This window comes from Alexandromys fortis, unplaced genomic scaffold (assembly GCF_014885135.2).
Source record: "Alexandromys fortis isolate MF-2015 unplaced genomic scaffold, M_Fortis_MF-2015_v1.1 scaffold_44, whole genome shotgun sequence".
NCBI lineage: Eukaryota > Metazoa > Chordata > Mammalia > Rodentia > Cricetidae > Alexandromys > Alexandromys fortis.
The window spans coordinates 125,565-140,793 of NW_026067921.1; positions in this window are offsets into that span (position 1 = coordinate 125,565).

Consider the following 15,229-nt stretch of genomic DNA (forward strand, 5'->3'; position numbering starts at 1 on the left):
TTTTTTTTTAATATTTATTTATTTATTATGTATACAATGTTCTGTCTGTATCCCTGCAGGCCAGAAGAGGGCACCAGACCTCATTATAGATGGTTGTGAGCCACCATGTGGTTGCTGGGAATTGAACTCAGGACCTTTGGAAGAGCAGGCAATGCTCTTAACCGCTGAGCCATCTCTCCAGCCCCCTATTATATTATTTTTAAAATATTGTTAGTAATGTGTGTTTATGTGTTGATATGTGACATGAGATGGGTATGAAAACGAAAGAATCACTGTAGAGTCTATTCTTAACTCCAACTGTTGGTTCCCAGAAGCAAACTCAGGTTGTCAGGCTTTTAAGGTAAATATTTTAACACTGAGTAATACTGACAGTCTGAGAAATCTTTTCTTTATTCTAAGCACACCTATGGATCATCCAGCTCCTGGCTGAGTGTTCCAGACTTACCAGAGACGACATAACTCAAGTCAGGCTAGAATCTGCCTTTGGTTTTCTTAGTGCAGAAATGACAGAGCTACTACAGCTGGCAGGAGAGAGTTGTCAAACATAGACCCAGTGTCTTTTGATGTCAGTCAGTGGCTGTTGCTCAGTGGTGGAGAAATGTTCAACATGGCGTAAACTGTGTGTAACCCCAGCACACAAACTGAAACCAAACCAGATATTCAAATTTCTGCTTATCTGTTTCTCTTGGATTATCTTCTTCAATTCTTTTTCAATAAAAGTCAATGTTAATGTTGGACTTTAAAAAAACAAAACAAACAAAACCCACATCAATTCTCTGCTTAGGATTGTCATGGGAAAACACCAGAAATTCAGCCATTCTTTGAACAGTGTAAATGGATAGATGCCTCTTGCATTCAAGAAGAATTCTTGGGTAGGGATGTAAAACCCAGTGTTAAGCAGTGCTGTTGTTATTGTAAAGGTTGGAATTACTTAGCAAATTTCTGCAAAGAGAAGAGATACAAGAGCCTTTCTGTGACTGCGGAGGTGGCTCAATGACTGCACAGCATGAGGACATGAATTCAAACCCCAGCAGCCATAGAAAAAGCCTGCATTGCCAAGCACGCCTGAAACCACAGGGCTTTGGGAGGCAGAGACGGGTTTGTTGGGCATTGCTGACTGCCAAGTCCAGAGCAAATAATAAAAGCTGAGAGCTGTACCCTGAAGGAAGAAAGCTGAGCTTGACAGAAGCCACTGAAACCACAACAGCTGCCTGGAAGCAGCAAAAAGCAGCCTACCTACCACCTGGAAAGACACTCTCCCACCTAGTGAGCTGCCTTCAGGCTGTGCAGTGTGCTCCAGTTTCTCTGGTTGTTGTAAGTTGTCACCAATGCTGGGGTGGGCTTTAGTGATGCAGCTACCTGAATAATTTCTGCTCAGTTCCTGAGATGCAGGCTTGCTCTGCCCATCCAAATAGCCCACTCATAATTCAGAGTATGCCTTTCCAGACCAGACCTTATGTGGGATGATGCCCATCAAACTCACAAAAAATGCCTTTGAGAAAGGTTTTTATTTTTGTTTAAAAAGTTGTCTCCCTGTTTAGTCACCCTAGACTTTAACTTGAAGTTACGTTGCTTCAAACTCCCAAGTATCAAGATTACAGAAATGAAATACTATGCCCAGATCTATTCTTTTTTTAAATAATCTCCCAAAACATTGATCATGGCCTGGGGTGTACAATACTTGCCTGGCAGGCTTAGGGCACTGGGATTGTTTCCATATTCATCACAGCAATGGAATAAAACAAAACATTGCCATATTAACAGAAAATATAGGAAGTTAGCTGAAAGACTTTCCAAAAATTATCTTTAAAAGATGCCTTCCTTCCACACATTTTATAAAATGTGTCTTTGGCTGGGTGTGTTGGGGTTTGTAGAAGCCTGGAAATCTATGATATCTGAGTCAGCCTGGTCTACTTTGTGAGTTCTAGGACAGCCAGTGCTACGTAGCAAAATCCTGTCACAACTATCAATTAATTAGGTATAATAAATTATTTTTGTTTTATTTTATCTCTTATTATTAAAGTATTATTAAAATTTATTATTTATTATTTATTTTTTATTTAAAAATAAAATTAATTTCAAGATTGGGCATGGATTTACATGCCTATAATCCTAGCATTGGGAGTTGGATGCAGGAAGATCAGAAGTTCAGCTATCCTGGGCTGCAGAAACCCTGTCTTAGGCAAAAGAACAAGCAAAAAAACTAATGAAAAACTGGAGATCAGCTCATTGTAGTATTCTAACATAGTCTGAGGACTTAGCACCAATCTTTCTCTAAGAACACCAAGTTGCAGATGCTCATCCCTACAGTGTGTTCATGGTCCTCTACATCATTGCCACTCAAATGTGTCCCAAGGAACAGCAGCATCCCCAGGAAAATGGAAAAGATACATGCAGTCTTAGCCCTAACCCTGTAATTTGGTCTCCTGGATTTCAGCTGGAAACCTTTAGGGAAAGATACCACCAGTTCTTATGCAATTAGATTCTCACTGGGCCAGGCAAAAGATGACACACTGCCAATGGATCCAGACAGCTGCTTGTCTTGTTTGGTGACCTGGAGGCTCATGGCAATGCTCAGAAATGTCCCACAACAGTTCCCATACCACATGAGCACTTCCTCATCCTGGTAGACTGGTTGCAGCTCTCATTAAATATCTGCCCTTGACGTTGCACTGCAGCTTGGGGAAGCATGCACAGTTGACATAAAACAATCCAGTTTCCAGAACTATTTCTATTGATAAAATGGCTCAGATTTAATTGAAATGAGATAGAATGTATACTTTTGTTTATTTATTTACTTATTTTTGAGAAAGGATTTTTCTGTGTACTTGAGTCTGCCCTCAAACTTGTGCCCATGCCTCACCTTTCTGAGACAATAGGAGCATATTGACACCCCCAACTAAGCACAAACATTTTATTTTTACTTCTTTTCTTGTGCCTGATCTATAAAATACTACGGCGAACAGCCACCAGACGAGGATTCTTCTCAAATCACGCTTTATTGGAGCCTCTTGGTTGAAGGGTGAGCAGAAAGCAAGGGGCCCCGAGCTCTGAGCTGCAGCTGCTTATATAGGGAGTCTGCCTAGCAACCTTTGATACTTCAACTGCTTCTCTCAATTACAGACCACAAGGAAGTTCCCCTGCCGGTCAGGGGGAGTGTCGGCAGCTAGATCACAACAACTAGCAAGTTGGAAGAACTGCAACCTTTATTACGGAAACGATGCCTGCATTGGCCGATGCGCGCCTGCCGACGCTCCTGGCCACGGAATTGGCCCTAAGCACATATGCGAGAGGCACGGTTCCACTGCATTGCCTAATACGGAGTTATTTATCAAGCGAGGCCGGGGCCAAATGCCATCTTGTAATGGCGGCCACTCGAATCGGCTCCCAGCAAAATACAATAGTACATATTTCTAAAAATCTTATTTTTAATAGAAGAAATTGCATATCAATTTCCTTAAAACTAAGTCAACCTTTTTTTTTTAATTGACAGGATCTCATGTAGCACAGGTGGGACATTATTTTACAATACATTCTAGTCCACCTGCCTCTGCTTCAGCCTCTGAAGTGCAGCTATGTGCCACCATACAGTTATGTGGTTCTGGGGATTAAACTCAGCTTTTCTAGTTCTCTAGTCCCTGGATAGTTTATATAACAAATTACTTTTTTAAATGACTCATGCCTTTTTCTCATTTTTGACCCTTTAGTTTTTATGGTTACCTGTAGTAGGAGGCCGCTTGTTGCTTCCCAGCTGCTCATGCATGCCTTTAATCCCAGCACTCTGGAAGTAGAGGCAACTGGATCTCTGGGTTCAAATTTGGCCTGAAAAACAGAAAAAAAAAAAAAAATCCTAGACCATAAGTTCTACACATTGAGAAACACTGTCTCAAATAAAGAGGTTTATTGGTTAAACACAGGTACCTGCGGGCGACAAAGTCTTTCGGAGGACTTGCGCCTGCCGACTGGAGGGCTGGCTTTTTATAGGAAAGAGCAAAAAGCAAGTTTACAGAAGCAGAAAAGTCGGTCGGGTGGAATGAGGGGGGGGTGTGTGTGTGTGGCATGAATGGTTTTCCTCTGCCAGCATGGATGTCTGGCAATAGATATCCTGTTCTTATCTTATAGGTATCCTGTTTTTCAGCCATCCTGCTTTGTGTCCTATCTTTATAGATACCCTGTTTTGCAGTCATCCTATCTCGTAGACCTCCTGCTTTCCTAAGCAAATGTGATGTTCTCATGAGAGCAGGCTAGAATCTCTCAAGTAAACAAGACGTTCTCCTTGGAGCATGCTAGCTGCGGGTTTTGAGGAGGGGGTCTGTAGGGTCTTTCATAAAGTAATAAAAAAGAGACCTTAATGGCATGGAGCTGCCTAGAGCCCAGGGCTTACTCTTTCCCTCATAAACCAGATTCTCAGCACTGCTGTTCCTTGTTTGATTGATTATTTGATTGATTGATTCCAAGAGAATTATATTTCTTTTTATGACCACTTAATTTTACCTTTTTGTTATGTTTTCTGTTTTTTGACAGAGTCTATCTGTGTCATCCTTGCTGTCATAGAACTTGCTCTGTAGACCAGGCTCTGTAGACCAGGCTCTGCAGACCAGGCTTGCATCCAACTCATGGGTCAGCCTGCCTCTGCCTCCCCAGTACCAGAAAGAAAGAAAGAAAAGAAGAAAAGTAAAATTGACTGGGCGGTGGTGCTGGGGGCCTGGCTTATGGGGGAGGAAGGAACTCTTGCCCGGATGCCCAAAGTCCTGGTCTCCATCCTCTGAACTGCAGAAACTCAGTATTCTGGCCCATGTCTGTGACATCAACACTCAGTAGCTGGAAATAAGCAGATGGGGTAGGGAGAAGCTGCTTTTCAAAGTGGATCCTTTACAGTTTTCTGAGGAAACTCCATATTCCTATGCCTTTAGCTTATTTTTTATTTTACTCAACTTTTTAAATTTGATTTAATTTTATCTGGTAGCCAGCAAGCCCTATGGATTTTTCTCCAACTCCAGGTGACCTGACACCCTCACACAGACATACAAGCAGGCAAAACAGCAATGCACATAAAAATAAATAAGTCTGAAAAATAAAAACATAAATATAATTAACTTGGAATAAAATAAACTGTTGACAGAAAACATAAGACAGTATCAGGAGGGTATTTCAGGAATCACTCAGACCCTGGAATCATCTGTGTTTATTTTCCACAGCTTTTATACCCAACATAAACTTGGGGAGAAGGTAACAAAAGGCTCCATTAACATGATACAAAAGATTAGCTCACACAGACAACTCTGTGACCTCCCATGTCAGCATTCTGTTGCCTAGGTAGCGAGATGCCCCAAGTCGCGTACATTGAGTCACTACCTTAAAGACAGCTCTTCCCCAGGTGACCTCACAGTTACAATGGAAGAAGCAGAAGACATTTGTATATCCTGATGACCTGTCAGGATGGCCTAAGCCATTTTAACTTCAAAAGGGGCCAGGCGACCACCTTCTGAGTTAGAAGGGGCTGTCAGTCCCCAGACACAGTGAATCCTGTTTACCTAGGAGCCAGACATAGAAACACAGACTGAACATTCGACTGTTTTACTCTTTGGGACTCAGAACTCATTTTGGCACTATGTTATTCAGTCTACATTAAATTAAAACATTGGGACCTGAGAACTGAGACCTAAGTTTTCCCTTCAGGGGAAAAAATAACTCTTCTCTAAGTTTCAATTTCTCTATGTTTATATGATTTTAGGTCTACAATCTAAAATATACAATTTTAAATGGGGGGCTAAAATGTAAAGAGCTAGAGATGCAAGAAGCTCTGCATAACAACAGCATATGGTTCTAAATTTAGATGTCAGTATTAGACACTGAAAATTGGGCTTTGCCTCCACTCTGAAATCTGGAAAACACTGTAGGTAACTGGTAGTCTGACTTCCTATCAACACAGAGTCCAAATGCACTATCTTTAAGAAACAAAATAAGCATCCTGTTCTGAAGATTAAAAAATTATCAACTGAAAAGGAACGTGATAAGCTATAGCTACCAGAATAGGTAAGTGCAGTTTCATGCCATTAGAGTGTACCTGTGTGTATTCACCTTGAACTGGAAAAACACTTTTTCCAGTAAAATGGCATGTATCTAAAGGGCTGGCATATATAGCACCTGAAGTAAAAGCATGACAACCTGTGTTCAATTTCCAGAACCCACATAAAAAAGCCAGGCATGGTGGCTCCTGCATGCAGGCCCAGTGCTTGAGAGTTTGCTTACATAATAGTGTTAATATATTTAGCCCTTATTAACTACATATATAGAAATTATTAGTCTAATAAATTTTAGAGATAAGATATTAAGTCAGAGTGCTGACCAAATTCTAATATTTTAAACGCCTTCTTAAAAATTCATGGACACCAAGCATATTTTATTAAAAATATTCAGTACCATTAGAAGAAGCAGCCTTCCACAGCTACTGTCCTACAGAATCTATTTAGTTGTTGAAATAGGAGCGGCAGGGCTGCGTCCCCGGCACCCGGCCGCCCGCATGGCTAGTTTATACCCAGAAATAATTACACGGAAACTGTATTCTTTCAAACACTGTCTGGCCCGGCTAGGTCCAGTTTCTTATTGGCTAGCTCTTACATATTGTTCTAACCCATTTCTAATATTCTGTGTAGCCCATGAGCTGGCTTACCAGAGAGGATCTTAACCTGCGTCTGTCTGGAGTGGGAGCATCATGGCGACTCACTCACTCAGCTTCTTTTTCCCAGCATTCTCCTCTGTCTACTCCGCCTACCTAATTTTCTGTCCTATGAGGGCCGAGGCAGTTTCTTTATTATTAACCAATGAAATCAACAGATAAGATACAAGACCCACCTCCATCATTTAGTTACTTAAACAAGTACAAAACAGCCATATATAGATGGTGTAGGAGGTTCTTCTGTTTATGTGTTGCTTTCATTGGTTAATCAATAAAGAAACTGCATGGCCTAATAGGGCAGAACTTAGGTAGGCAGAGAAAACAGAACTGAATTCTGGGAGAAAGAAAGCAGAGTGAGACGGCCGCCATGGAGCCGCCAGATCAGACATGCTGAATCTTTCCTGGTAAGCCACCACCTCATGGTGATATACAGATTAATAGAAATGGGTTAAATCAAGATGTGAGAGTTAGCCAATAAGAGGCTGGAGCTAATGGGTCAAACAATAATTTAATTAATACAGTTTCTGTATGGTTATTTTGGGTGTAAAATATCTGGGTGGCTGGGATGACGAGCAGCCTGCTCTTCCTGTTACATTTAGATACATCACTATGGATCAGGTACAGTCTTGGACATTTAGTTCATTTCATTAACATAGTCTCACACTATCATCTTAGGGACATCTAATAAATCCAAAGCTGAAACTTGAATCTAGTTAGACAATGCTAGCAGAACTTTGTGAGTGCTTTTTCTTGTGCCAAAGAATAAATGTTAAACAAACAAAAAGGAGATGATAATAAAACGCACAATTACATGCACACAAGTGCCTCCAGCAACTAAAAAGCAATGATTTGAAGACAAGGAATATTCTTTGCTCTAATGTCAAGATCTGACAGTTTCACTCCCTACAGAAAGTATATCTCACTGACATATACTTCTTATACATGCAGGGCTTTTGAAGAGTGTTTTTTGAAAAGTTTTTATGTGTATGCACGTTTTGTCTAAAAGTATGTAAATCCACCATGTGTATATGGTGCCCTTGGAGGCCAGAAGAGGACATCACATAGCACTAGAAACTGAAGTTATAGAGAGTTGTGAACCACTATGTGGGTGTTAGAAACCAAACCTGGTCCTCTGTGAGAACAAGTGCTGGGGAAGTGAGCCATTTCCCCAGGGTCCTTTCTCTAAGACCAAACCTGGAGTCATCTCTCCAGTCGTTCTCTCCAGGACCAAACCTGAGAGAGAAAGTGCACTGAATCCTCTTTCCAGTCCATGAAGAGTATTATGAAGAAGACCTCAGAATTTAAAATCTCAACCGATATTATACAAGCAAATTTTTAAAATGACAACAAAGGCCAAGAATCATGGTGCACACCTTCAATCCTGGAACTCAGGAGGCAGAGACAAGAGGATCTCTAGGAGTTTGAGGCCAGTCTGTTCCACAGAACAAGTTCCAGGATAATCAGGGAAAGACAAAGAAACTCTCTCTCGAACTACCCCCCAAAACAACAATAAAACTATTCTGTAGATAGAAATTTCTGTCTTGCCTGATCCCACAGTCATTCACTCCCAAATAAATACACAGAGGCTTATATCAATTCTAAACTTGTTGGCCTATTGATGTGGGATTCCCCTCTGTATGCTGTGAACACCATTGGTTAATAAAGAAACTGACTTGGCCTGACAGGGTAGAACAGAGCTAGGTGGGGAAAACTAAACTGAATGCTGGGATGAGGAAGGTGGAGTCAGGGGAGAAGCCATGGAATTACAGCTAGAGACAGATATGACATAGAAAGACAATTATCACATGTACTCACTCATAGGTGGTTTTTTACACTGTTATTTAAAGATAAACAATTATATTTTAATTGTTATAAGGGGAAACTCATGCCACAAGAGAGAACGCACACCTGGTCTGTCCTAGTTTTTTTCCTGGGCTCTTCCTAATGCCACAATCCCTTAATTCCTCATGTTCTGGTGACCTGCAACCATAAAATTATTTTCATTGTTACTCCATGACTGCAATTTTGCTACTGCTATGAATCATAATGTAAATATCTGATATGCATGATATTTATTAGGAGACTCTTGTGAAAGGAGCATTTGGCCCCCCAAAGGGGTTGCAACCATAGCTTGAGACTAACTGATCTAAGGGTTACTATAGTTAAAATCTTCCCTTCTGCTTCAGCATCTCTATTGATACTGCAATCGTTAAGATCTCGTTTAAGCATATATTCATAGGAGAAACAGTCTCAGAGAAGACGTCCGTGTCCTCTGGTTCTTGCTATCTTTCTGCCCCTTTGGCATTTTTTCCCAGAGGTTTAGGTGCAAGAGTTGCATTGCAAATGTATTCACAGTAGATGCACTGCCCAACAAACTTCATAGGCATGATCACTGGCTAAGACTAATGACTGTTTCTCTTACTTGTCAGTTTGCACATTATTTTATGGTACTATGGCAACTAGATAATATTTTTGATATATTCCTGTATTCATTTTGCTAGTATTTTATTTAGAATTTTATTCTTATTTTCGGTTTTCTGAGACAGGGATTCACTGTAACTTTGGAGCCTGTCCTGGAATTAGCTCTTGTAGACCAGGCTGGCCTCAAACTCATAGAGATCTGCCTTCCTCTGCCTCCTGAGTGTTGGGATTAAAGGTGTGTGCCATCACCGCCTGGCTTCATTTAGAATTTTGCGTCTATACTTTTTAAGGATATCAGCCTATAGTATTCTCTTTTGTGTTTGTCTTTAGCTGGCTTGTGCATTCAGATTAATACTGACTTTGAAGAATGCATAGGGAAGTGCACCTCCCATTTCTGCTTTTATTAGCATAATTTAAGAAGTATTTGTTGTAGTGCTTTAAAAGTTTGGTAGAATTCTCTTGTGAATCCTACATGAATGTCTTGTACTGAATATCCTGTACTCCAGAAGATTGTCAATATTGTTTCAAATTTTTTATTTGTTTTGGGTCTGTTTAACTTAATGATCTCTTCTTATTTTAGTATTAGTAGTGAATGAAGTTAGGAATTTTTCCTTTTCTTTAACATTTTCTAACTTAATAATAGATAGTATAGAATTCTTAAGTATTTTCTTATAATGTTCCAGTTTTCTTTAACATCTGTCATAATGTTTTCCTGTGGAGTCAGCCAGAGCCTAGAAGACAAGCTGTGTATGCTGCACAGGGAGGAACTGTAAAAAAAAAAAAAAAAAGTGACCCAAGGCATTGGAGGAGTCCAGAAGATTGTGAGTAGACCTCAGATACTGGATGGTTTGAATTTAGTTTTGTTTTGATTTGAATGTGACTGTGCCAGGATTTTTTCCATCATGAATTAATAAAGTATTTTTAAAGGAGCCCACATATGAAAGACTTGAACTTTTAAAAGCGATTGAATATTTTAAAGGGATTGAAATTTTAATGTGTTTGAATTTGTAAAAACATGTAACTTTTAAAAGTATTTATGATTTTTATGTGAGATCTTGGGGATGAATAAGGAAGGGTTGTGGCTTAATAGTGATGTGTTTGTATGTCAAGTTGACAAGGAATCAGTTGTACTAGCTGGTTTTGTGTGTCAGCTTCACACAAGCTGGAGTCATTTGAGAGGAAGGAGTTTCAGTTGAGGAAATACCTCCATGAGATCCAGCTGTAAGAAATTTTCTCAATTTGTAATCAATGGAGGAGGGCCCAGCCCATTGTTGGTGGTGCTATTTCCGGGGCTGCTGGTCCTGGGTTCTATAAGAAAGCAGTCTGAGCAAGCCAAGAGAAGCAAGCCAGTAAGCAGCACTCTTCCCTGGCCTCTGCATCTGCCTTTAGGAGCCTGCTCTGTTTGAGTTCCTGACTTACTTCAGTGATGACCATCAATGTGGAAGTGTACGCTGAATAAACCCTTTTCTCCCTGATTTGCTTTTTGGTAATGGTGTTTGCTCTCTGCAATAGAAATCCTAAGACATATTTTAAGGGCACATTTTCAAAGCGAGTTTCATTGTAATACTACTGTTCTTTTAACATTGTCAGTGTGTCCCTGAGATAGTGGACTATTATGGAGTTACTAATGTGTTTCTGGAGATGAAAAGTGGCTACTTTTATGATTATTATTCTTTGTTAATATTGTTGAACCAGGTCCAAATTTTTTGCTCAAGGTTAGAACCACTGACTTTGGAAACATCAGAAAGTATACTACATGAGCCCATGGTCAAATTTTTCATGGGATATACTACTTAGGTAGTTTGTTAAAACATTGCCAAAGTGAAAGGCCAGTTGGCCCATTTCTTGAGCCTTAAAGGACGTTTATTAAAACAAAGTCACTCTTATTTGTTTACTTTTGCCCATGGTTGCCCTACATTAGTAATATTGGATAGCTGTGATGGAATACACACCTTGCAAATTATCTTTGCTAACAGGAAGAAATACTTGCCTATTACTAAGCCCTATGAAGGAAAAGTATTCTCTATGTACACAGATGGATCTTTCAAATTAGAAAATAATCTCAAAATATCTTTAAGATACCAGGCTGTTGAAGTAGGAGTGGCGGGCTACGTTCCTGGCACCCAGCTGCCCACATGGCTAGCTTTATCTGAAATAATTACATAGAAACTGTATTCTTTTAAACACTGCCTTGTCCATTAGTTCCAGCCTCTTATTGGCTAGCTCTTACATATTGATCTAACCCATTTTTAATAATCTGTGTAGCCCATGAGGTGGCTTACCAGGGAAGATCTTAACCTGTATCTGTGTTGGGTGGGAGAATCATGGCGACTGCCTGACTCGGCTTCTTTTTCCCAGCATTCTGTTCTGTCTACTCTACCTACCTAATTTTCTGTCCTATCAGGCCAAGCAGTTTTCTTCATTAGTTAATCAATGAAAGCAACAGATAAGATACAAGACCCACCTCCATCACCAGGCCACACACCAAATATCTAATATTTTCCTCTTTTACAGGGCCTTCAAAGACAAAGTCTATCTATTGCCATTCATAGGCACTGATAACAGGGTCAGTAGCATGTAGGCTATAAACAAAGGTACCCAAAGAATAAGAAGGCAAAAGTAGAGAATTAATTATATACACTATGCTATGGTAATTACAGATTTTAAAGGAGAGTCTTTGCACTTGAGAGGGATGAGTCAAAGTCCTCAGCATCTGTGGTGAATTTATTTGGTATTTTATGAGTTCTTCTTGCAGATCCATATCTAAATAAACAGGCTGACTTCTTGCTATATTGTTAGTAAAATTATAGCATCTCAAAATTAAACAATACAATTTTCCTTAAAGGGAATAAAAATAGTATATTATGGGGGCAATTATTATTGAACATGACCAGGGAACATAGTTTCAGATTACCTGATGACTAAGTACTCAAATAGGTTTATGGGGGTCATTCTTATTCAAACCATTATACCCACCAACATTGAATGGGTGCTGAGTTTCCCTGAATCCCCTTAAGGATTTGTTGTTGGTTGCTTTGTTAATATTTGCCATTCTGTTTGTGGTAAAAAGCAATATGAAGGTTGTTCTAATTTTTATTTTTCTAATTCTTAGGGACAATGAATATTTTGTGAGATAATTTTTAGCCAATGTTTTTCTTCTTTTGAGAACTCTATGTTCAGGTGCAAGGCCCATTAAAAAAGTAATGAATCATTTGTTCTTTTAATTTTTTTAGATTTGTTTACTTATTATGTATATAGTATTCTGCCTGAATATATGCCTGCAGGCCAGAAGAGGGCACCAGATCCCACTATAGATGGTTGTGAGTCACCATGTAGTTTCTGGGAAGTGAATTTAGGACCTCTGGAAGAGCAGTCTGTGCTCTTCACATCTGAGCCATCTCTCCACCTCTGTTCCTTGTTTTTATTGCTTTGGTGTTTTAGTTGTTTATATATTCTAGATATACATCCTCTGTCAGTATCTAGTGTCATAAGCCACCTTTTGTGGGGTGACTTCTGCCATGGTTCAGCCATGATGGGTTTGTACATTCTAGGGTAGAGACACGTAGGTTAGAAATGTTAGGTAGGAGGAATGGAGATATGAAAGAAATCCAGAGACACCGGATATTATCAGGAGGGCATCTCAGTGAATACTGAATTAGTTTGTATTTACTTTTCATACACATTTATTTTTATATGCCTTTATTTTCCAAAGGTGGGGGAAGAAGTGAAAAGACTGCTTTAACATGACACAAAGGACAACCAGAACAGGTACTTGCTTCAATACTTGAGACATCAAGCCATTATTTCTTGAGTCTTGAGCACCCTAGATCAAGTATCCTGCAGGGAGTCACTCCCAATGTCAAACCTCCTATTTAGATGAAGGAACAGGAATATGCTTGAATTGTCTGACCTTTGGTCATGGTGGAGCTGATCCACCTCTATGGATCATCTTAATGTCCAAAACACCAAATAACCACATCCTAGGTGAGTGTGTTAACAACTTTGAAAGAGCAAAAATAAGCTCAAACTCTCTGACTTCCAGTCAAGGTGGAATAGGTTCATATTTGTGATCCCTCACAATCTAACTAGTAAAGATTGTCTCCAATTTGTTGGCTTCCTCTTCACAACATTGATTGTTTCTTTTGCTGTACAGAAATTTTTTTTGTTTCAATTAGTCCCACTTGTCAATTCTTAGCCTTGATTCTTGGTAAATGGTGTCCTGTGCAGAACTTTATGCCTATACCATGTGGGGTGCTACCTATGCTTTCTTCTAGCAGCTTGAATGATTTTGGTTTTATCTTAGTTCTTTGATCCACTGAAAACTAGTTTTTGTGCTAGGTGAAAGATAAAGATCTAATTTTACTTTTCTGTGTGTGGATGTCCAGTTTTCTGAGCAAATTTGTTGTAGATGCTTTCATTTTTTCCAGCTTATGTTTTTGGTGTCATTGTCAAATATTAAGTGGATATAGTTTCCTTTACCTATGTTTGGTTCTTCAAATTTGTTCAGTTGGACTATATGTATATTTTGTGCCAGTACCATATTCTTTTTATTACTATGGTTCTGTCATATATCTTAAGATCTGGAATTGTAGTTCCTCAACATTGTTCTTTTTGTTCAGGATTACTTTGGTTATCTAGAGTCTTTTGTGGTTTCATGTGAATTTTAGGGCACTTTTTTCTATTCTGTGAATAATAAAAGAGGCTCTTCATTGGGATTGTGTTGAATCTGTACATACCTTTTGGTAGAATGGTTATTTTCACAATGTTAATTTTATTAATCTATACATCTAGAATGTCTTTCCTTTTTCTAGTGTTTTTCTCTCTTTCTTCAGAAATTTAAAATTTTTATTATCATGGTATTATATTTCTGTGGTTAGGTTTAGTCCTAGATACTGCATTTTCTTTGAGGTTATTTTTTAATGGTTTTGTACTCATAATCTTCTGTGTATCTTTGCTCTCATTATATGGGGAAAACTACTGATTTATGAAAGTTTATTCTGTATGCTCCTTCATGCTGCTTTTATTTCAAGGAATTTTCTGTAAGAATTTTAGAGGTTTCTAATGTATATGATCCATGACATCTGCAAATAGGGATTGCTTGACTGCTCATTTTATTATTTGTATCCTCTGATTTCTTTCTCTTGCCTTATTTTTTCAGTCAGTATTTTGAGAAAAGGAGTAGGGATAGTGGACATCCCTGTCTCATTCCTTATTCCAGTAGAGTTATTTCCAGCATTTATCCATTTAGAATGATGTTGGCTGTGGGTTTCTCATATATAGCTTTCATTATGTTGAGGGATGTTCTCTCTACTGATGGAGGAAGGTCATTGGTTAATTAATAAAGAAACTGCTTGGCCTGATAGGTTAGAACATAGGTGGGTGGAGTAAACAGAACAGAATGCTGGGAGGAAGAGGAAGTGAGCTCAGACGCCCTGCCTCCCCTCTCCCGGGCAGACGCAATGAAGCAAGCTGCCAGATCAAACATGCTGAATCTTTCCCGGTAAGACTGGTGCTACACAGATTACTAAATATGGGTTAGGCAAGATAAGTAACCACCTTGTGGTGCTACAAACATTAATAGAAATGGGCCAAGCAGTGTTTATATGAATACAGTTTGTGTGTTGTTATTTTGGGGCATAAGCTAGCCAGGCGGCTGGGAGCCGGGTGGCAGAAAGACAGCCCGCAGCTCCTACTACACTCTACCTCTAGATTTATAGGACATTCATCATGAAGAAATGTTGGTTGCATTTTGTCAAAGTCTGTAGTGGCATTCCATTTTATTTTAATAAATAAAGATTGCCTGAAGATGAATAATAAAACAGCCCCTCTGGTAAGCAGTGGTAACACACACCTTTAATCTAAGTAGCCACATAGTTGTCATAGAGACTGGATGGCACATACTCTCCCAGTGGTGTATACCTTTAACCCCAGAACTAGAGCGGATTATAAAATGGGAGAAAACAGTTCTCAGATACAGTCTCATTCTGAGATTCCTGGAGGCAGAATAACCATTTTCAGACTGAGATCAAGATAGAGCCAGTCAGTGACTGGTGTTTTTTTTTTTTTTTTTGTTTTTTTGGTTTTTTTTTTTTTTTTTTTTTTTTGGATCTTCAGATTGAATTCCAATTT